The sequence below is a fragment of the Leguminivora glycinivorella genome, chromosome 7, assembly GCF_023078275.1.
Source record: "Leguminivora glycinivorella isolate SPB_JAAS2020 chromosome 7, LegGlyc_1.1, whole genome shotgun sequence".
NCBI lineage: Eukaryota > Metazoa > Arthropoda > Insecta > Lepidoptera > Tortricidae > Leguminivora > Leguminivora glycinivorella.
This window is the reverse complement of record NC_062977.1, coordinates 2,088,388-2,113,809: the sequence shown is the minus strand read 5'-3', so window position 1 is coordinate 2,113,809 and position 25,422 is coordinate 2,088,388. Positions and strand designations below refer to the sequence as shown.

General features: G+C 36.4%; 1 protein-coding gene across 1 annotated transcript in view; it reads right to left on the bottom strand.

Moving 5' to 3' along the window:
• The window catches only part of LOC125227776 (disintegrin and metalloproteinase domain-containing protein 22), a 670,866-nt gene that overhangs the window by 291,615 nt on the left and 353,829 nt on the right, over window positions 1–25,422 (bottom strand). The gene's annotated exons all lie outside the window — the stretch shown is intronic.

Genomic DNA, 25,422 nt, shown 5'->3' with positions numbered 1-25,422 from the left:
ACTCTATCTTACTGTTCGAAGATAGAAGAGAAGCTGAGCCTGAAGACTGTCATTTTTATGACTGTGACGAGCCTGCACCACCGCCACCACTACCTTCACCGATAAATCTAGAGAGCGCCGAAGATTCAGTATGTATGGAAGAGCCAGAGCCCTCCATTGAACAGAGGCTGCCTAGTGCGGAAGAAGAGCCAGTTAGTGTGGACGAGGAATCTCTTCCTGAACCGAGATATCCTGCTAGAGATAGGAAACCACCAGACTTCCTGACATACAATGTGTCGACTGACTCTAGAGAACCTATGACTTACTATGAAGCTACTCATGCCGATGATGCAGACAAGTGGAAACATGCTATGGCTGATGAGTATCGTTCACTGAAGAAGCTCCACACATGGGACCTAGTTGATAAACCTGATAAAAAGGTCATACCATGTAAATGGGTCTACAAGATAAAAAAGGACGCATACGGTAACGTAACGAAATATAAGGCGAGACTCGTTGTCAAAGGTTTTCATCAAGTTGAAGGAGTTGACTACGACGAGACATTCGCACCAGTGATTCGACATTCTTCCCTTCGCACTTTATTCGCGTTAGCTGCAGAGATGGGGTTAAGAATGAAGCACTTGGACGTTGATACCGCGTTCCTAAACGGAGACTTAGAAGAAGAGGTTTTTATGGAACAACCTCTTGGTTTCATCGAAAAAGGCAAGGAAAACAAGGTTTGTTTATTGAAGAAATCCCTTTACGGCCTTAAACAGGCACCACGAGCATGGAACAAAAAGTTGAATGAAACGCTTTTAAAAATAGGTTTTACAGGAACTCCTTCCGAACCTTGCGTATATACGAAACTTTTTGGTAAGGAACTCGTTATATTGGGAATATTTGTCGATGACATAATTGTCTTCTATAAAAGTGATTCAACGTTTGACATTGTCAAGAAAGATTTGTCGAAATATTTTTCTTTAAAAGATCTCGGAATATTAAAATGTTATTTGGGATTACAAGTAGAGTGCAATTCCGGCTGTATTAAAATAAATCAGCGAAATTATATTCTTTCTTTACTGGAAAAGTTTAACATGAAGGATTGTAAGACTGTGGATACTCCTTTGGTTAAAAAGAATATGGAAAGGAGGAAAGATGGTGAAGTCGGTGAGTCTTATCCCTATCAGAATTTAATAGGATGCCTGATGTATCTGACGGTAAACTCACGACCCGATATCGCTTACGCTACGAGTTATCTAAGCCAATTCAATACGTGTTATACAAAGGAACACTGGAATGCGGCTAAGAGGATTCTGCAGTACCTGAAGGGTACTATTAACTATGCGTTGGTTTACAGGAGGACTGGAGAACCTTTAAAAGGCTTTAGCGACGCGGACTGGGCCAATTGTACGATGGACAGAAGGTCGTATACGGGTTACGCCTTCAAGTTGAGTGGATGCCCTGTATCCTGGCAGTCGAAGAAGCAGCCTACGGTTGCCTTATCATCAGCCGAAAGTGAATATATGGCATTAGCATCTGCCACGAAGGAAGCATGCTATTTACGTCGATTTATCCAGGAAATAACAGGTAAATTGCATATAGTTAACTTAGCTTCTGACAGTCAGAGTGCCATCAATCTCGTTCGAAATCCTGTACACCACAACAGGTCGAAGCACATCGACTGCAGGTTTCATTTCATTAGGGAGAAGGTCTCTAATAATGTTGTGAAATTAGAATATATCAAAAGTAGTGATATGCCTGCCGATGTACTTACTAAGCCACTAGGGCCTATAGTACATAAAAGGTGTATACTTAACTTAGGATTAGAAACTTAAGTTCTTGTTTTGTGTTTGTCTAGCACAACGTCGATTAAGGGCGGCTGTTGTAGTTTGTAACCTCTTTTGTGCTGACAAATATCGTTTTTTATAAGTTCTAGTTCTATTGTTCTATTTTTTGATATATTTTTGTATAGCCGTCACTTCAAATAAAACACTCATAGCAACAACATCTCTTTTTACTATTTTTTTACAAATAACTTCCGTTATATTAGTTCTACAACAATATTTTTTTAAGGAACGCCAGGTCCGCTGACTATTTGAAAATATACTTATTGTTTAGCTAATTTCATCTATCAAGAAAATACTACCGTTTGTCCTTGTAACTTAAAAAATCGGCCAAGAGCGTGTCGGGCCACGCTCAGTGTAGGGTTCCGTAGTGTTTCGTATTTTTCTCAAAAACTACTAAACCCATCAAGTTCAAAACAATTTTCCTAGAAAGTCTTTATGAAGTTCTACTTTTGTGATTTTTTTCATATTTTTTAAACATATGGTTCAAAAGTTAGAGGAGGGGGGGCGCACTTTTTCTTCCTTTAGGAGCGATTATTTCCGAAAATATTAATATTATCAAAAAACGATCTTAGTAAACCCTTATTCATTTTTAAATACCTATCTAACAACATATCACACGTTGGGGTTGGAATTAAAAAAAATATCAGCCCCCACTTTACATGTAGGGGGGATACCCTAATGAAACATTTTTTTCCATTTTTCATTTTTGCACTTTGTTGGCGTGATTGATATACATATTGGTACCAAATTGCAGCTTTCTAGTGCTAACGGTTACTGAGATTATCCGCGGACGGACGGACGGACGGACGGACGGACGGACGGACGGACGGACGGACGGACGGACGGACGGACGGACGGACAGACATGGCGAAACTATAAGGGTTCCTAGTTGACTACGGAACCCTAAAAAGCGCCTCTGTTACATTATATTCATCTAAGATTTCTTGAAACATCACAATACTTATTTTATAACTTAAAATTGCAATACAACTAAAAATGTAATTAAAAATGGGGTAGAGTAGGTACCTTGCTTATCCCAAATTTTGAAAATCCATTAAATTTTCCAAGGTAGTAATTTAACCAAAGATTGACAACACAATTACAACAACGACATTTTCACAATTTTCACCTCACACGCAAAAGTCAAAGAAGCTTCACAGATTGTCACGGTTAACCTCCAAACTTAAATGATTAGGCAAGACGTCAAGTTTGGCATGTCACCCAGGTACGTTAACAAGTTAATTTACGTTGAGACTAAGTAAATGTACGTTGTTTGTCTCCGTAGTCGATTTATTATGGAGCGCGGCGCGCCGCTATAACACACGTGACGTTAGCTTTAATTGTCTTTAGACTTGTATTCGTCTTTTGAGGGTAACTTTTGATTAGACTGTTATGTGTTTGGTGTTAGTACTCTACTCTAGTTTGTATTGACTAAGTTACTGGGTACCTGTGTGATTCTAATTTTGCTTGGAACATTGGTATAGTTTAGAGATACAAATAAGCACATTGAATCGATCTTTTACTGTAGGAGGCAGGGCATAGCGACTGATATTCCGCTTTGTGTGGTAGGGCACAGCACAGCGGATATCGTCTCGCTCGAATCTAGAGCAGAGCCCAACTGGGGAAGTACCTCCGCCTTACAGAAGACCGCAGCCAAATAGCACTAGACCCTACTCATAGTGTTGTGTTCCTGTCGGTGAGTAAGGCTGCCAGAGCTCAACGAGGGTGCGGTGTGCTGATGACGGGAAGACTTACGGAACTAACTTGTTCCGTCTATTGTCCTTTGAGTCGTCGGCAACCCGAACCCTCCTTAGAACTTGTACACTCCTTTTTGCTGTGTACTTAACACAGCAAAAGGGAATGTACAAGTTTCTAATGGGTTGGCAACGCGCATGTGACACTGTTTGAGTTGCAGGCGTCCATAGTTTACGGTCCCCGCTTTACATCAGGCGGGCCGTATGCTTGTTTGCCACCGACGTAGTATAAAAAAAAAACTTGAAGAAAAGTACAGCGTTGTACTTTAAACATGTTCGTTGAGCTATTGGGTCGAAAAACCTTGTACAAAGTATGGTTAATTTAGATTTAATTGCCGCACCGCAATTGTTAATATGCCTGTTCCCTATACCAACAAGTATTTTTGTGATTTTTAGTGATGACTGATGACCAAAAATGTACTAGATGTTATGTAACATTCTTTAATCCTAATACATAATTGTAATTTATTTATTCTGTAATATTTAGTACTATCGTACTTTACATAAGTAAAAATCCTAACATACAACTTTACAAGCTACTCAACAACGTTGAAACAGGTCAACCACACATCAAGTTTCTTACAAACTCGCACCACTGTTTATTATAGTTTCATTTCCAACCTTGATTTTAATTCACAAAGCCCAAATTCCACTAAACAGAAATCCTAAACATTGGCAACTGTTTTTTCAACCTTGTTTATAATCCGAAAGGTTCAAATTCGACTCAGCGCAAATTCTAATCATTGGCTGTTGTTTGATTTTCAACCATGTTCATAATTTATAAGGTAGAAGTTTGAAACACTCGTAGTACGAACGAGATTTCCTTTCCATATTCTGCCGAGCAACACTGGTGAGTGGCGTGCTTTAGTCAAAGGTCAAAAGAGTTCTGTACAGAAAAATGAGCTTTCCTATATTAGGTATTTGCAATGTCGTTATGTGATATTTGATTTCACCCGAAATAGTTATTGAATCGGCCTCGCAAAGTAACTGGAGCACAAATTGCGAAAGGATATAGGATTTCGGGTCAAGAGAGAGTTGTAAGAAATCTCCATATTATTTATTGACCTGAATAAAATAACCAACTTTCATCTTCTGCCACATGACTAATTTACCATAATAGGTGTGTAAATTCAAAACAGCCTTGCGTGCAAAGAGTGTTTACGGGATGGCGCCTAAAATTTACAATAAGTTACCTAACTCAATAAGGGAATCTGAAATGCCGCTATTTAGGAAATATTTATTAGATTTTTTGGTGCAAAACGCTTTTTACTCTATAAAAGAATATTTAAACTATATGCCGCACATGTATTAATTAAGTATAAGTAATTGTAGGATGTTTATTATGCATGCTGCATGATAGTCATAAATTCTAGTCATAGTTATAAGAAACGCTGTATGAACCTAGTTTTCTATAAGATTTTGCATGCCCTCTAGCTGGCTGAATACACTGCACTTTACATTTGTTTGATACCATCTACTTGACTGTATTCTTGCAAATAAACGATTTGATTTGATTTTTGATTTGAAATTAAAATTCAACCCCCTTAATTTGGTGCAAACTAGTCATGGTCGAGTCTAATGATTAATAATCATTGAATGGTCGTGTCATGTCTCAATATTTCTAATGATTTAGTTTCGGATAAAAATATAAAAAGAGGGTCAATGGTTATGCTCTTCAGGTCGAACATTGTCCACTTAAGGGTTTAAGAAAGTAAACAAGATCTTTAAAGTTTAATAAGACCTATAATAAAAAATAATTCGCTGCAGAAAGTATGCATCTCATGATGTAGCTTTAAATCATAAGATATTTAATATTAATAAAATTAATCAAATACTAGAAACTCATTAACTTAAACAAGGTCTGGAAGTGACATGTTACGAGTTGGTTTATCTTTCCAGCTTGTGGCTAGGGCTATTAATTTCGCAACCACGACGCTTAGATGCTTAGGCAGCTACGGGTTAATGCTATTAACAAGGTATTCATTCAGAGTAGGTAATTCAAGTATTTAGTTCAAGTACTTATATACATATCTTATTAAATCTACTTGGGTGACTTTCAAAATTAAAGCGATAGCAACACATCAAGGACAATTCAACAAAATATACATATTATTATAGACTATCCTTTATTAAAAAAGATTTAAGTATCTATATTTTATCTGGTTTATCGCCTTTTCACGTATAACGGATTTAAGAAAATTAAGGTTTCATCCCACTTAAATACGTCCCAGATTTTCGTACCCGTCCCAAGAATTTTATTATCTACATCGTTTACGCCGTGAATATAACATCTGTCACATTTAGATAAGTGCCCATAGATTTACTTGGCACTGTGAATTCTTTATACTAACCCACAAACACTATAGTTACATCGGAATAAAAGAAATTGCCCACACGTGTGCGCTTATATTCTTCTGCATTCCCTGAAGTATTAACCAGTTTAAGTCTGATCCACGTTCACTTGTAGTAGTTACAGTTGTGTAGGTCAAGTTTAAGGTTGAGCTAAAGCGTGCGCTAGTGAGTGATGGGCTAGAAGGCCAGGTATAATGCCCGCTAGAGGCGGTATTAAATCATGAAAGACAAGACTCTTAGCGCAACGAGCGGTGTATATCACACGCGGCGTGGCGTGACGGTTGCTTCTGTTCCGTCGGTTTTACTAACAGATGAGTGGAAACGTGAACGAAAGGAAACGTAAAGACGATGAGATTTTTTCAAGATTTTTCTGTGACAGAGATTAGATATCCAGAAAATAGAAGTCAATAAGTATTATAATTTTTAGGACTTATCAAAGAACATTTTATAGTTTCAATTGAAACTTAGCTGAATGTTTTTGGGAATAATCACATGGCGCTTTAGGAGACTCACAAATTGACACTAAATGTCACTTAGGTTTGGCAGCAAAACCCTCGCACAGCTAAACTGTGGAATTAATTGTCACCTGCGGTATTTCCGGATCGATAGGACCTTCAAATCTTCAAGAAAAGAGCGTACACCCTATCTTGAAGGCAGGCAATGCACCTCCAATCCTACTGGTGTTGCGGGTTCACTGGGCGGCAGTGATCGTTTTGCCTCCTAAGATGTACTGAACAAGACTTCACTTCGTAAATATTGATTCGATTACCATTAGCTTTTCATCACCAAAATAGTTTATCAGTACTAAGTAGAATTATTTTAGTTTCATCAACCGGCGTCTGCGAATTTTAATACAACCCAAACAAAGCGCCATTACTCGTAATCCCGTCTAGCATCTTGTCTAGTTAAACTAAAATTCTATACTGTTCCCATTTATCTACTGCGGCTTGTCTAGAAACGTTGTGCTCAGTATAAAATCGAGCCATTAATATCGCTGTAAACTCGTGCGCTCGCTCAAGTTCCCTCCTGGGGAAATACTTACTGGAACGTGTTCTAACTTGATAGTTTCGAAAATCGCAAGACGTCACTATCGTGTAAACTGTTGCAATGTTTAGCGTCTTGATTTGAAGTGGTACTTGTATAATTTAGTTGACGTAATATCCTTTACGATGTTTAGCGACAATAGCGACATTAGCGTTGATTTCTTCGCTACATTTTTTTAGTTAATACTTGTCTTAGCGTAGAGATCAGAATAAGGCATATTACTGGTAAATCATCATCATTCGCTTCTCCTTATCCTATTCATTAGGGGTAGTCGCAGTAAGTCTTCCTTTTCCATATCTCTATATCGTCATTATTTTCAGCCTTTTCTTTAGCCTTTTCTTTGATTTACCTCTTCCGTTGATTCATTAGTCGATAGTATCAAATTATCAAGGATCGGACAAACGCCCGTCATTTCGAAAATGTAACTCTGTTCCGTACAGTAGAGACTTCCTTATTTTATGATGTTAACATTTTTTTATTTTATAAGATTTTTTAAATAACACTGTGACACAAAATATCTATTTAGACGGTCCCAACCCTTTCTGATGACCATGATTGTGACCAACAAACAATTATGAATATTTTATATTGAATTTTTATCTATTGAGTAAAACTAATTTATCAATATTTACCTACTTCATATAGGATATCATCAAATCCGATAAATACATACTCATACTTCATTTCGATGACATTGTTTACTACTGGCCATTTAGATTAAATACGTAATATTTCGATCACATTTGTCAGGCTTTTGACGATGTCTCTTTAGAAACACATATGCCCCTATGACGTCCGTAGACTGTAAACGGACTTTTTCAACGCATAAATGGGTCCTAAATTCACATCGTTATAAATTTAGAAAAAATTTTGGTCATTCTATTTTATTGGCGAAAGTAATTTTCGTAATAATAATCATTAACTAATTTGTCACTGGATATAAATTATATGGTCCAATAAATTTATAAAACACTTACAATTTTTTTGCTGCTGTACGGGGTTACATTTTTGAAATAACGGGCGTTTGTCCGATCCTTTCAAATTATTATGTGTTAAGGACTGGAACTGATAACTGACAATCTTCACAATATAAATTCTTAGTTTGGTGTGATTAACGATTATCAGATTATGAGTCTAGCAAGCTTTCCTCCCCTAAACTAATAAAACACGAGTAAAATTTGACTTGGTTTAGAAGTAATACCAAGGAAGGTACATGAATATCTGTTATACAGTTTGATACATACGGATCTACTCCACTTGTTTCGTACTGCCCTTAACAGTAACCTATTTCCCCTTAGATTGCACCGTCCACGCACACATCCTATCCAATAACCTCCCTGCACTAATGATTTTACTTTTTCGCTTCCACTACACTTTTAAAAAGTAAAAAAACTCGTCTCTGGTGGAGCGGCGATGCGTGAAATCGACGAGGGACCCGAAAAGACGCCCGAGGTACCGGATTATTGTAACAATGTTTGACGACCCACTGTTCGCTGATTGCGAACTGATGGGATTTGTTTCTATTTCGGTCGGAATTATGGATCTTAAGACCAACCTTCGGCTGTAATAAGGCCCTTTGGATGATTAATGAATGTAGCATCGAGATATAAATATATAGGAATGGGATATAAAAATATTGATTCATAATCTCTTGTAGTGTGTACTAGGTATAATTATGTACATAGCTGATAAGTTATATATAGTATCGTATCGTATCGTGGGATGCAGGCGTGATTGTATGTATGTATGTAAGGACTACTACTCATGTACGATAGCAGTATTAAATCATCATTTAATCTAAACAATCGTTTCCTCTCTACTCCGAACCCTCACCTTACACTGTAAAGGAACAAAATAGGTCCTGCAAAATAACATACATACATACATACATATAATCACGCCTGTATCCCATAAAGGGGTAGGCAGATCACATGAAAACTACTACAGCTTCAGTGCCACTCATATAATGCCTGTATCCCATAAAGGGGTAAGATCACATGAAAACTACTAAAGCTTCAGTTGCAAATAAGGGGTTGAAAACGAAACTGTGGCATTGCAGTGACAGGTTGCCAGCCTCTCGCCTACGCCACAATTTAACCCATATCCCATAGTCGCCTTCTACGACACCCACGGGAAAAAAGGGGGTGGTGAAATTCTTAACCCGTCACCACACAGGCAAAATACATTTATTATTCACGATATTAGGTACTCTGAACGATTACGATAATGCATTATTTAACCAAGAAAAATATATTCGTAGGAAGGCTTTATGGATTAGATTGTTGCTATCCAATTGTCTCGATGAAAATTTTCAGAAAATCCAAATAATGGCTCAAGATACGATAGATATATAAGATATGAATCAAATATATCAGTTAGGTACGAATAGGATGTTGCTTCAACCAAAAATGTAATTTTCGCCACTTCACGTGACACCTATATTTAAGAAGCAGAAGAATAACAAATATCTTTAATTGGGGTCTAAAATATTACTACTAGAACGAAATTAATATATATTATGTCCAAGAAGGAAACTATCAATCACTTTTTTACAGACTTAAAATATAACCCAAGCTCCAGACTTATCGAGATAAGCACACACTCGTATATCTTACGGAAGTAAATCGAATCTTCTAATCGGAGAGGATCCGAGTTTCACCTAATGATATTTGGCGCCCAACGTGGGGCAGATACTGCGAAGATTCAAATTGAATACAAACGTGCTGTCTCTTTCACTCAGTTCTATCAATTCTATCATAAAACAAGAGTAAAGGAGAAAGGACGAATGATATAAAATTACGCAGTGACCTCCTTTTTGTGCTTGTATTGCTAACGCTCATTTTGTTTCATGAAATAAAGGAATATTTTGACAATAATATAAACGATAAGCATTTGAACGTGTTTATTATTTAAAAAATAAGCGGTAATAGCGTAATATATTAAAAACAGCAAAATAGGAATATAGAAAAGTCCAAATGATGATCGATTCGATAATAACTAATGAAGTTGAAGAAGGTTAAAGAAGAAACACGGAATTGTTTTAATTCAGCAATTCTTTGAAAGCTATGACATTAGACTTATATTGACCGGGATATAGACCGTGATTACCTTTTTGTTTTTTGTCGAGCTCCCGATATTTCGACGCAGTTGCATGCATCATGATCACGGAAAACTCATGCAACTGCGTCGAAATATCGGGAGCTCGACAAAAATCAAAAAGGTAATCACGGTCTATATCCCGGTCAATATAAGTCTAATGAAAATAACCGTGAATCATTCAAAACTCAAAAAGCTATGACATTGTTAGGTAATCATCAGTCGGTATAAAAAAGCTAAATTATAAAAACAACAAGGCATAAAAACAAGGGTCCTCGGTTTGAATTACGAAGGAATCGATTGAAAGGTTTCCATTATTCAATGCCAGTGACGGGCGATGCTCCTCGCTGCCAATATCACTAAGTCGGCCATCTTGAAAAATAAAACATAATTATAAAGTTGCGTAAATAAATACAGGGAAAAGGTCCAAAAAAACTTTACTGATGAAAACAGTGCTTTAAAAGTTAATTGTTAACGATGTTATAAAGTATACACGAAAAACAAAAAAAAAAACACACACACTTATGCAAATAAGTGGGCTATAAATATCGTGTATGTAATAATTATGTATCGGTAACATGCAATTATTGACCATAAAAATGTCGATACGTGTAATTAACCGTCGCACTTTCGTCGAATGATTGTGGCGTTCAAACATAGGGGTCATAAATTCTAGAAATTCCAATATCTACTCAATAAAAAAAATTAAAAAATACCTTTAATATAGGTGTAATCTAAACTCAGTCTTAAATTAAATTTATTAACACGTTCACGGACGGCTAGTGACGTCATCTGTCATAGACCAAAGGAAACAAATGATTACGCGTATGATAATATAGCATACGTGTCCACGAATGTGTTAAAAGGTTTATAAGTTAAAAGTTCTAACAACAAGCTCCATGATGTATGACCAGTTTGGTCCAGAAACCTTAAAAAAAATAAAGCGAAAGTAGTTCGTACCTCGAAGTTTTAGAGGCCGCTAAAAGAAAACGGTCAGGAACTTTTTCCATCGCTTCCACTGGCTTGAGCTTACTACCGATTTCTTTTTTTTTTGCTTGCAGCTAGGTATTTAATCCTTAGACAGATTTAAATGAAGCTTTAGCACGAACTCATTAATTACTTAATGTTCCTTGTAGCTTCGTGTTCCAAAGGGATGTAAGAGTGTTTACATTTTGCTTTGTTTTCTTAATACTATACATAAACTATGGGAAATCATCATCATTCCCCTGCCCTTTTCCCATTAATTGGAGTCGGCGCAGCAGATCTTTTTCTTTCATTCCTCTCTATCAGCGGTCATTTTCATACTAATACATATCACTCTCATATCATTGTTCACACAGTCCATTCATCTTTGCTTTGGCCTAAACATAAACTATTGGATATAATATACCAGGAATCTAACTCGTGTCTTCTGCTTATGCTTAAAAGTAAAAAAAAAATAGTAATAATTTGATTTGTTCCCTTGTCAAACTATGCTGTTCGCAGATGTATTAAAATACGTTTAAAAGAAAGACTGTAGGTGTGTTATTATAGGAAATATTGCGCCAAGCAGCGCTTTGGAAATTCACTTGAAATCTATATCGGTGAATTGACAAGAAACTTGAGTAAATATTTACTTATCATAGTAATGTAACATACGTATGGATATATAACATTTGACTCACTCATACCTACTCATAAAGTTCAAATATGGTACAATTTCCTTGAAACAGTATATACAGTTTAGGCCTTTGATGTCATTTGTGACTTAGATATTACAGCCAAATTTTTACTCATTACGGCAAATTAAAAAAAAAATATTGTTAGGTTAGATGTAAATAATCGATCAAGCTAAGAACGCATTCATTCAAAACATTTGTAACAAACACTAAATTAAGAATATTAAAAAAGAATATTAAATATTAAAACAGCACAAAATCTGAAAGAAATCCTCGAACCGAATCCGATAAAAATATTTGGCACATTCAACAAAAATGTCACAATTCATTTCATTCGCATTGAGTGCTTCGTTCTTTTGCATTGGATGCCGGTTCTTTTGAAGCTGACCCTTCGGCAATGCAAATGTCAAGCGATAACTGCTGTTATTGATACACTTGAGCGCTATTGTGTTCAAAATGTCGCTCTTTAACTGGCTTGACTTTATAACTGACGTACCTATTTTGAGTAAAAACCGGCCGAGAGCGTGTCGGGCCACGCTCAGTGTAGGGTTCCGTAGTTTTCCGTATTTTTCTCAAAAACTACTGAGCTTATCAAGTTCAAAACAATTTTCCTAGAAAGTCTTTATAAAGTTCTACTTTTGTGATTTTTTTCATATTTTTTAAACATATGGTTCAAAAGTTAGAGGGGGGGGACGCACTTTTTTTTACTTTAAGAGCGATTATTTCCGAAAATATTAATATTATCAAAAAACGATCTTAGTAAACCCTTACTAATTTTTAAATACCTATCCAACAATATATCACACGTTGGGGTTGGAATGAAAAAATATATCAGCCCCCACTTTACATGTAGGGGGGTACCATAAAACATTTTTTTCCATTTTTTATTTTTGCACTTTGTTGGCGTGATTGATATACATATTGGTACCAAATTTCAGATTTCTAGTGCTTACGGTTACTGAGATTATCCGCGGTCGGACGGACGGACGGACGGACGGACGGACGGACAGACAGACATGGCGAAACTATAAGGGTTCCTAGTTGACTACGGAACCCTAAAAAGATTATAAAATACAGAAAATAGGTAAGAACGGTTATTAAGACTTACAAACAACAAATTATATACTTATAACAGAACAAGTTATGTTTGCAACGACTTTGAGAGCCCCGCTAGATCAAGGGTTAATTAAACATGATAATTTTATAGAAGATTGACAAAATGCTGCTTCTAACTTACGTTATGACTCATGAAATAAAACTATGGAAACAGGTTAAATCGCGTATGATGAATGGGAAGAATTTAATCCGTTTCCATAGTTTTATTTCATGAGTAACTGTCGCGGTAACCGAAGACAATATTATGTCATGACTCTTACATTTTTGAAAATTAGACCCAAGGTCAAATTTTAATGTAAACAACGTGATATTTTTCATCAATAATTTGTCAAATGGTCTGATTATTTACCTACAGACATACATATGTATAGCCACTTAGGTAACATATATACTTTTAACTGGAATCTATTATGTACATAATATTAACCTTAAAAGCATATGAGTGGATATACTCTATGATATCATTGCACTGAGAGAAAAGACAACCAGTTTTCATGTTCGTTCAACAAGTTTTTTGGTTAAAATAGCGCCTACGTGCTCTTTGGTTCAAACAACAAGCTACTTGTCATTTGAATCGGCAATATATTTGAATCAACAAGTCGATTTTATAAAAACAACCTGACACATATTGTTTTAAACATACGTTTGGCTGATTCAAACGGATAAACCGCAACAAGTCGAACTTGTTAAATTCACAATGCAAATTTCTCTCAGTTTGTCATCAAAATGTTTTACGAACGCAACAGTGACAAGCCACAGACTAGACGAGGCAAGAGAATTTGACGAACATCGTTGGGCTCTATTGGCAGTATTCAGTGACAAATGTCGATGATACCTTTCCAGTTGCAGGTGTGGCCGATCGCAATCGGACGTTGGAACCGGGATTAAAGTCTGCGGTTAGCGTGTGGTACAAGTGGGTCATTTACTATGTTTAACAATATTAGGTACAAGATTTTATCTAACTTACTTAAATTACTTCTGATAGCACATTCCTTGAAATGAAGGTTTAAACTTGAAAGAGGTTAAAAATATGACAGAATAATCGATGGCATCAGGCTTTACGAAAATCCATGGACCATGGACTCAAGATCTAGAAATTAATTTTGTTATTTCGCGAATTGCAAAGAAATTTCTGAACACAAAAATCAGTAGGTAAAAAATTAGAAAATTCATTATTAATCGAATTTAAATTGGTAATACGACGACGACGACGTTGGTTGGACGGAGATGGCGGGACGACTTTGACACCTTCATGACTAATTGGCCAGAAATAGCACACCAACGGGAGCTGTGGAAATCACGGGGAGAGGCCTTTGCCCAGCAGTGGGACACATAAACGGGCTATCTAAAAAAAAAAAAAAAAATGGTAAGCAGTCCATGAATTGGAACGTTTCATGTGTAACCCGTTTCATAAGTAAACGCTGAACCACTTTCAGAGCATGAAATAACAAATATTATTAATCAGATACTTTCGATAGAATTAGACTTCCTTTTAAGTTATGTTTAGTTTTATTGTAAGTATTAGAAACGGAATGAAGCTTATAAATCTAATATCTAATAAGTATATATAGCGGACTTGGCTCTTTACTGACAAATTTCACTATGAACACAAGATACATTATAATTCTTGAGGAGTGCCACAAGGTAGTTTCCTAGAACACACTTTGTAAACCTTGTTTTGTTGTTTGCAAGTTAAACTTGAATATGTGCATTTAACTGAATTTGCACAGCACTTGCGCCACACGAAACACGGTTACCGGTGGCCCCGGATTCGTACCGCTCTGTACAGATAGCGTTGTGGCCTCCATTTGCGGTCCATACAACATTTGAGAGGATTAACAGTTACGATTTTTATCAGTTAGAGTTTCTGTGCTGGTGACTTGGCTTAAATTCAAGATTTAGCTTAAGGAGTCCACATTCAGGATTCTTGGTTGAAATAATAAAAATTAAGTACTCGTATATCCATCATAATTATTACCTGTACCACCATAATACATAAAGGAAACAAATACTTAATTATCATTTTCATATAATACAACAAATTACTCTCCAGCTCATTTCTTTGAGTGTTGTGTTTAATTTTAATAATAAATATTCTAACAATCACTGTTAGAAGAGAAGTTCTTATAAAACAATATTACGTTAGAGTTCTAACTTCAATAATCTCATAAAGTTACTGCCAATAATTCCAATTCACTGAACTATATTCCACGTAATATTCATTTGAGAGCCCATATAAAAAATTGAAAACAATAAATTGGCATCAAACGAAGCGGAGACGAACTAGAGTAATCCCAGATCACGGAATTGAAATTAGCAAAGAGATCGAATGCCTATAACGCGGCAATTATGTTAATTCCGGCGATAAAACGCGATTTTATCTTCTGTCGCGCGATTGAAACGTCAGATTTTATCGCTGCAAAAGTGGAAAATTAAATAAATGACCGCATTTGCATTTAAAGGGGTAGTAATTTCTGTGCGCTTACACGATGCAGTATCCGGAGGTAACGTTTTGATATCGGTATCATCCGTTCGGTTGTTTTCATAATTTGCTTCGTCCATTTTACAGTCCATTAGTTTCAACGAGATAAAAGTTACAACAAAAGAGGTTTCCAGATTTCTTGTCAATAATTAGTGCTTAAGGATAATTTCACTTGCCAACTCCTACTTAAATTACGCGTATTTCTTTGAACTAGAGATATAAACAATTTAATTTAATATTAAAATAAATGCTGACTCAAATACCACGTCCACCTTCAAATCAAAAGTCAAATTTACTTTAAGAAAATAAATAAGATCCTTCGAGAAACCGGGCACAACACAATTAATTCGTTTCGTTTTGTGAACCCGATATTTATTTATCAAAGCATTCTTCTCGGGCGCAAGATTTAATTTGCTCCGACAAACTGGATGTCATTAAACTTTATTAATGTAAACTTAATTACAATTCCCGTTCCACGGAATATAATGTAGTTCCAAATTTTAAGTATGTTGCGTTCCAAAACTAATACAATAAAACAACACGCGTCTGCTCACGTTTCGTTGCAGATTTCATTTTAATGAGGATTATAACCAGCCAGTTTCATTGTTCGTATCATTCTGCAGGATATTAATACTGAAAAACAAAGCAAAGGCAATTTTAAATGATAATTGTTATTCGCTGTGATATGCGTTACCGATTTTGGATGAATAATTCTGTGCCTCTCCCACACCGCTATACGTAGACTTGCAATATACTTACACAGTCTTATTATATCTGTGGGGCCCCTTCGAGCCATTGGGATCTTTTGTACAATTACCCCCTACCTTCAGCTATTCAGAAACTTCACCATCTTCATGAGTTTGATGATGAGGCTCTTGGTTAGTTCTCTAAAGTCCTTTGGTTCCAAGTAACTTGGTCCAAAGTTCTTCATTCTTTGTCTGGCGAGGGCGTGACATTTGCACTACGTGCCGGTGTCTCACGGTCTCTTCCTCTTCGCCACACATACGACACTCCGTGTTGTCAGAGTATTCCATGTTGGCCAACAACAACTTATAAATAAATTCATTATTTAATATACCATCAGAAAATAACGCCACACCTGACTACATACACAGTTCATTCACTCATCCATCATTTTGACGGGGTTTTGTGAGAATGCTGAACAAAATGATTGAATGCATTTAATTATTTCGATCATTAATAAATGTTTGCACTAACGAACTCGAGATGATTCAGGATATTTTAATACTGCATTTGTTTTATTGGAAAATATTTAATATACCACGAGTATTAATATGTACCTGTATACTCCAGGCAGGCAATTATGGTCGCGCGATAAATGATAAAACATCTGGCCGTCCCTATCGCACTTACTAATAGTGCGATAGGGACGGCCTGATATTTTATCGTCTATCGCGCGACCATGCTACCCGTGCAGGTATTAATTTTTAAAGCGGAAATATATCCGTGAAACCATATGAAAATTAAAGTGATTGATTTTCTTTATGAAATATGATATAAATGTAAAAATATTTTTGTGATTGAAAGGAAATTACTTTACATGCTTCAAACTGTCTATATTTTTCATTTTTATTGTAGTAAACTAAATAGAGGTACATTGCCTAATAATTTAATGGAGCCAGTAGCAAAATTAAAGCCTGACCAGACGTATATGACCACGCGCCAATTTCATTAAACTATTTTCTTCATACTAAACTGAACTGTCATCCAACATAGAATAACAGCGCCCTTCTGACAATAGTCCAGCCTCCTCCTGACAATAGTTCTGGCCAGGCTTTATATTTATTAATGCCGTTTAAAATTATTGTTTGTGTATAAAATTATGAATTAGACAGCTAACGGACTGATGGAGCGTCAAAATCTCTAAAAGCTCATGAAAATTAAAAAAGGTCTATCGTAAAAAAAGGAGTGCATAAAACCGACCAAAATTATTCCAAGCACAAAAAAAAAGCTACCAAGTCGAGCCTTTTTCACAAAAAAAAACTCAATGCGTACACGATGTTTTGCATAAAAACACTTAGTCCTCGAGCGAGCCATCGATTTTGCGAGCAAACCGCACGGCCATTTTGTTTATGCCGGTGACGTCACGGCCCAGGAGACCGGCCGATTGAAAAACAATACCCCTCATTAAACCTTCCCGTACATGTAAATAATCCTACAGGGGTGCCCTTGGTTTTTTTGGGATTGAGGTTTCCCTTGCTTTGAAAGCGGGCTTCCAGTGTAATGTTAACTTTTTGAAATAAATTTGATAACAATGAGTTGACACAAAGTTGTAAACGGCTTCAATCTATTAATTGTACCTTCTTGAATTATATCCCATCGCCATTCAGGGATTTCAGGGATATTACTACTGATAATTATTACTTTATTATTTATTAAATACTACTAATAAGCGATGTTCTGGGCTTACTTATACATTTATAATAAATAAAAAATTGCTTTATTCAAAACCAAGAACACACAAAGATCGCTTAGGTACCGACTATGATAGTTTGAATATAAACTAAGAAAACTATAAGTAAGACTATGTAAGTACAAGATTTATTTGGACTACTGACTTTGGCCAGTGACTACTAATATTTAATTTTTCTATTTATTTATATATTTATCCATAATCCGGAAACACTAAATGCATGTAAATACCTATCTATAACCATATACGCGTCAAACAATTAGAGCGTTTGCCACTTTAAACAAACATCTCGCGCGCTTTTGTCAAATACATTATGAATAAAGGCTACGTAATTTCAAATTACCCATTACGGCCTACCGTTTCAGCCATCAAGCCGCCACACAGACGTTTGTCATCCTATAATTTTCCCCCTTGAGCATTCCTTACCAACTTGCCCTTGCGGGCCAGGAATGGCAGAATATCATATAATTCTCGGGCCCTGAAGGAGTACGTAGGTAATTTACGGTCTTCCCGGCGGTAATGCCCCAGAACCTACGGAGGACGTTGAGGAAATAATAAATAAAGTGGCGTGAAATATTATCACCGGTTTGAGATTTTTTGGCAGAAAAACGTCACAATGCGTAGTGCGGGCGGTTAAGGTTGATATATTGCTTTGTTTTGATTCAATTTTAGACAGACGGATGCTCTTTTTTATGAACGTTGGATACATCTAAATTCAATCTCTTAAATACAGATAATGAAGCGTAAAATGTGTCTATTTTTCCCTAAAAAACTTGCTACCAGGAGCCCATTTCTCAAAACTGAAAGTTATAAGTTACAAGCGGAAGTGTCTTTCCAACTTGTCATATTAGACATGACTACCATTTGTAAATTGTAACTTGTAGCTTGGAAGAATGGGCCACAGATATACAAGACATGTTTTTGCAAATTTTAATCACAGTGGCAGCAACCATACATTTTAAAGGAGCGTTTTCAAGAGGATCCGTTTTTGTATAAATTTCATTGAACGATATGAGCCCTTTTGGAAAAAAATCCCTGATTTTGATGTAAAAATTGTCGACGAGAACATCTCATTAAACACAATCTGCCACATTTAAACTCCACTCACGCTCTCCACGTTCAAACATGTGTTATACCTTAACACGTCCCCCGTCTCTTCACGCAAATCAATTCGGCACTCATTCGATTGTGTCGTGCACGACAAAAGCGCCGATTTCCCCCCGGCCACGATTTTCCGAATCGCAGCTCAAATTCTAGCTGTGTTGAGCAACTCGAATGCAGCTTGAGCAAGGATTGTGTCAATTATTTTTAGATTGTCTGCTTACAGCTGCTTCGTTGACGGAATATGTTTGAGTACATGCTTGTGTAGACAGCGTTGTTATTTGATTTGAGTCAGCTATTTGAGACAGCTAGAATCAAATAAAGAATAGAATATTGTTAAATATCATTTGCATTTGTGACAAAGAAGCATGAAGTTTCTAATTAGGTAAATATACTTAATCCCGCTTAGGTTGTTCATGAGCATTGACGACCATTTGAAAACCTGTAACATCCGTTTGGGTAGAATATTATAATGTCCAATGAGAATTCTGGAAATATTGTTAAAGAACTGTTAATTTTCTGATAAGTATTTATTTTATTAAATCGTACAGTTATAACAATGTACAGGGTTGGTTGAAAATCAAAAATCAAAGTCAATACCATCATTTATAAGGTCCTCACTTGAATGTCAATGGTGTACTACTTACTTGAGATATAGCTAAGATTATAGCGATTTGGACAACCCCAATGGTTATTTTAATCTATGATGATATCATGGCGTTTATGCTATAGGAGTCAAACGAGCAGGAATAATAAAAACGCTGTCAAATTAGTTGCTATGATGGTACTCTAGCGTACTTTATGCTCCTCTAAGTACTAAAACCTCGCCTATTTTCAGTTTGTACCCGCCATCGCATTTCAGTCGCACATGGTCTGCGACGCGACGGCTGGTAACTTCATTAAAAGAGGTGCACAACACAAAGTCGCAGTATGTCCTCAACGACCTCAACACACAGCTCTTTGTGTGCCAATCAAATATTTAGGGTTCCTTCTATGCTTGATGAACTCTTGACCTTTGATTGTATTGCATCGACGAACAATTTTTGGTTCAATGCATACATATATACAACATACATACAATCACGCCTGTTTCCCATAAAGGGGTAGGAAGAGCACATGAACTAAAGTTACAGTGCCACCCTTGGCAAATAAGGGGTTGAAAGAAAACGAAACTGTGACATTGCAGTGACAGGTTGCCAGCCTCTCGCCTACGCCACAATTTACCCCATTCCATAGTCGCCTTCTACGACACCCACGGGAAGAAAGGGGGTGGTGAAATTCTTAACCCGTCACCACACGGGCGATTCAATTTTTTTTTAAAGTTCCTAAACACCCTATAAATAATAGCAATACTGCAATATCTTAATAGTTAGATTAGTGATCCATTTTTCCGATTTTTTTTAAATAAAAACTCGTTCCTTCTAATGAAAACTTGGGAAATGAAACATTGGGGATAGCGACGGAGTCTATTTTTCTATTTTAGAGATACAGAAGATAATAATTGGTAATGTATCGTTTTATATTGAAATCAAAGTAGGAATCATGTAGTTGAGGGACATTTACAAGTACCTTATGTATGTCTATAGTCTAAGTCCAGACCTGAGGGCCGATTTTTGAGTCTCACGGCGTTCGAATTCAGAAAATTGTCACTGAAAATAATAGGCAATTCACCGATTTCAACCGGTATTTTAGTGACAGTGAGACTAAAAAATCGGCCCCCTGGAGGGCGATTTTTGAATCTCGCATACGGGTTTTTGTCACTAAAATACCGGTTGAAAACGGTGACTTGCTTATTATTTTCAGTGACAATTTTCTGAATTCGAACGCGTGAGACTCAAAAATCGGCCCGCTGGTTACAATTCGATGTTTTAACGGTAATATAAATTGTATTAAAAACTTTCTCGATATAATACAAATCGGCTACGGAACCTTTAGTACTACACACAGCGCTGTAATACAGAATTGTTATGCTTCTTTTAAAGCCTGTTTTTCTGCTCTCAGATTCTGTTGCCTCTGAATTTCAACTCCATGCTCTGGGGAGCGTCCAATCCGAACACTACCTAGCCGACGTCAGAATCGCTTACACTTCATAAGCGTATCGTAGACTCTCTCTATCGCTCTTCTGTAGTTGCGCAGAGTCACACTGCGTTTCGAGCGCCACGAGCGTCAACAATTGTCACTTCTGCTAAGCCGACAGAAACCACAAAAATACATACTCTTGAAATAAACCTTGTGCAGTTGTCAGAGGCTACATATTTGAATAGGAAACGTTTGATAAGGGGTTCCAAATTTTTGAGGCCATCGGTACACGGCTTTTATGAACAATTCATATTGTGCGGAAGGGCGGGCGTACGTTTTCGTGGAAATTCGGCGAGTAAGAATTTTTCCGAACGTTATTATTGGCACTGAAGCTTTAGTAGTTACATGTGTTCTGCCTACCCCTTTATGGGATACAGGCGTGATTGTATGTATGTTGTATGTATGTTATTATTACGTATTTCGCAGTATTGTGTAAAAAGGAATACCGGGTACTTTTTTAGTATTTATTGCAAAGTAAATACGAACGTCGCGCTACACAATTTTTTTACTGCAGAGAATATGGCGACCAGGAAACTTATATAAATTACAATGGTCAATGGAACGGGCCTCCCGCTCGTTTTTGCCCAGAACGTGCAAGTTGTGGAATGAGCTACCTTCTGAGGTGTTTCCCTTGCGCTATGACATGGGGTTCTTCAAGAAGCAGGTATTTAGGGTTCTCAAAGGTCGGCAACGCATAAGTGGCTCCCCTGATGTTGCTTATGTCCATGGGCGGCGATGACTGCTTTTCGTTGCTCGGATTGTTTATCGTTTTATTTCGTTGTAGTAGTATTTTTTCGCAACTGTATTAAAAAACGTCGTTCGTCACACGTGCGAGAATGTCATTCTTCACTCGTCTCGAGTTTTGCCACTCGCGTGCCGCTGCCAAAATGTCTCGGGATACGTGGAGTAATGACATACTTCTCGCACTTATAAACGAAATGTACTATTTAAATATTTCTATAAACTTAACCTTCATTTAATTATCCGCTTCGCGTGAATCCGTCAAGTTATTCACAAATATCTTTCTGACATCTAAATACGAAACTTTATTACAAGTGTCTGGAGAAATTAATATTTGAAGGTCCTACAAAATATAATTTCCACCGATTTATCTCATAAAGGAAAAGACGTTACGGTCCAAGTTATAACTCCCGCGATACCTTTGAAGATGAAAGGACGAACAAGTGATATCCCTCAGATTATTTAACGGTTGAAAGCACAATCGACACAAACCATTCGACTATTTAAATTAGAACATTTTGCAAGCAAATTTTAATATTTCCCTTTACATTTGAATAAAATTTTCTTGTAAACCTTAAAGGATTTTTTTTTTGAAATTTTTCCTCTTCTATAATGAAAGAAAGAAATGACCGGGCACGTGCTTGTCCTAAATTAGCAATTTCGTTGTGTTTATTCATTTTTAAAATGGCAAACGATAAATATTTTCTCCTGTCCATTCATCATCATTCTATTTTCTCCTATTACAATCAATCGTACACGTGGAGGCTAAGTGTTAAATTGCCATTATTACCTAATTTCTATAAATAATACTAGCTTTTGCCCGCGGCTTCGCTTGCGTTAAAAAGAGACAAAATGTAGCCTATGTCACTTTCCATCCTTTCAACTATCTCCACTTAAAAAATCACGTCAATACGTCGCTCCGTTTTGCCGTAAAAGACGGACGTACACACATTTTCCCATTTATAATATTAGTATGGATTAGTAAAATTAAGAGAAAAAAATATACAATAATATAAAAGAGAACATTAAAACATAACTCACACCTATGAATGAATTAATCGTAAAAAAGAAGTAAATATTAATAAATTAGTCAAGTTACTTTGCATTCGCCCTGTGATAAAACAACGATTATGTAAATAAAAACAGTAAAAACAGCTTCATTTACTTATTACTGACAAACAAATTGTAAATAAGAAATCATCAGCGCCGACAAATACAATCTGATTGAAGAAGTAAAATAAATAAATGCAGAAATGTTTATTTTTCCTCAACAACCGAGCAAAGATGAAGATGCCATCATACGGTAAGATGAAACTTGTGAACCGAATAAAAAGATCTTACGTAGATTTAATAAATATCACGAGGCAATAAATTACGTGTTTCTTGAAGAAAAAACAGAGAGCGTTGAGTTAGGAGGTTTTTGAGCGAATCCATATAACACATGTCTCGATATCGATACAGTAAAGGATGTATATCAGTAGGGTAGCATAAAAGTACTAGCCCCGTAGTCGAATTGTATTTCTGTGACGCCAGTCTGGCTCTGTCGCGCCAATACGCAAGAGCGATAGAGATAGATTGCAACGCTAAACGTCGCAAAAATGCAGGGCTAATATATTCTACGGGGCCTAATATATTTATAATTTATGTAGGTTATTATCAACTAAAAATAATCTTTATTTACATATAATTATATAATAAACGAAGACTAAACTGAAAAGCTAGCTAATGTCTAAAATAGGCCCTTGAGGCATTGTACCAAGGATACTGGCGACATTTCCTCGCTGTATCGCAATGCTGATACGTTGTGCTAGGAATCACTAAATTTTTGTAATTTGTTTAACTGTTTACGTGCTAGAATAGACATAGAATAATAAATAAGTAATTGTTCAAACACAACTTATGTAAGTTGAATAATTAGGTAGGTACTCGTATGTTTATGTGTAATTTGTGTCTTGGGGGAAAGACTTTTTCGAACGTTTTAGTGTGTGTAATGTAGCGCGTCCTGGGTTTCTTTTTTAAGGAAAATATGCAGCTGAGTAATTGAGAAACAGGTTTAAAATCAATAAAATATTGCTAATTTTTCAGTAATTCAGGGAGGAATATCTATTATCTGTTTATGAATATCTATCATTTATTAACTGTTCGTTCACCTAGGTATTATCCTGCTGTTTTCACTCTATGTGCTACCCTGCACTGTCGAATATTGCGTTCCTGGGGATCATAATATCCCTCCCCAATAACACGGCCTGGATATGATCTCTGGAGAGTAATTCCCCGAGTAAACCTTCAAACGAGAAACGCCCCAACGACGTACAAACCTCATACGCCATGATTTCATTTTTCCCTGGACGATGGAATAATCTATGGGTTTTTTGGCCGATATTCTTATATTGATAATACATTGTTTTCACTCGTTTCAGCGGTTTCTGATATATGAAAATGCTGCGTCGAGTATAGCCTTCGTTTGGTACAATTGTAAATAATAGTTTTCCTCTTATGATTATTTTAGTTGAATATCGACATTTAGAGACCTTATATATCTCTAATCATTGTAGTAGCGAAATACTTTAGTTGGAACTTAGAATTAGTATTATCAATTGCAATTTCAGTTCAACTTGTATATTGACGTGTAAAAGTGCCCCTGTGGCCTATTTGCTGAATAAATGATTTGTAATTTGTTTCTCATTTTTTGTAACGAATAAAAACAATATTCGATTGACCTAGAAGATTTTGGTCTCCTTTTCTATAGTTAACGAAAATATATACAACCTGTTTTTACTGAATTCCGTTGACTTTTAAGGAATATTCTTTAGTCAGAACGGGAAGGATACACGTGTCGACGAGTTTTCGCTTCAGTGATATTGGAAGGCTACCCTTCATTAGCTCTTTCATAGACCAGAATATATATATATATCGAATTATTAAAAAAAAAAAAAACTGAACACACGTGTGACATCCCTTACCACTTTCTAATGTTATTTGTTTTGACATATGCCGTCAAACACTTGAAAATGAGTTTAATGTTATGGTTAAGGTCCTCTCACACTAATTAATCCATTTATTATAAATATGGAAACGAAAAAAAATTTTTTTTTCGAATTTAACAAAAAGCGATATACAGGGTGGTTCCTGATGATGAATCTAACTGCTTGTCGAATTTCACGGAAAACAATAAAAACACGGAGTATGTAGTAAGTACTTATATAGTTATGAAATTACAATTCTGATTTAGGGTCCCCCCACATCTAGCGTCTCGCGAGCGTAGCGTCGGGCCAACTGTATGGGCAAAGCCTGTTTTTCTGTTTTTGTGTACCAGTTCGGTTTTGCATCGGAGTGTTCTTGGATTTAGCCAAAGCATTCGACACTGTTTCCATTCCCTTGCTTCTCAAAAAGTTGGAATCCTTTGGTATTCGCGGTGTTGCCCTAGACTGGTTTACCAGCTACCTATCGCGTAGGAGCCAGCTCGTCAAAATTGGAAATGCATGTAGCAACTTGAGACCCGTGTCATTTGGCGTACCACAGGGAAGTATCCTAGGTCCTACACTGTTCATTGTTTACATGAATGACATTATGTCACTCAAAATAGATAAAAGTAAAGCCCTATGTTACGCCGATGACACCGCACTGCTGTTCTATGGCGGCTCTTGGCAAGAGGCATGCGATGCGGCTACTTCAGGTCTGCAAAAAGTTACAAACTGGCTAAACCAAAATCTTTTAACTATAAACTCAGCTAAAACTC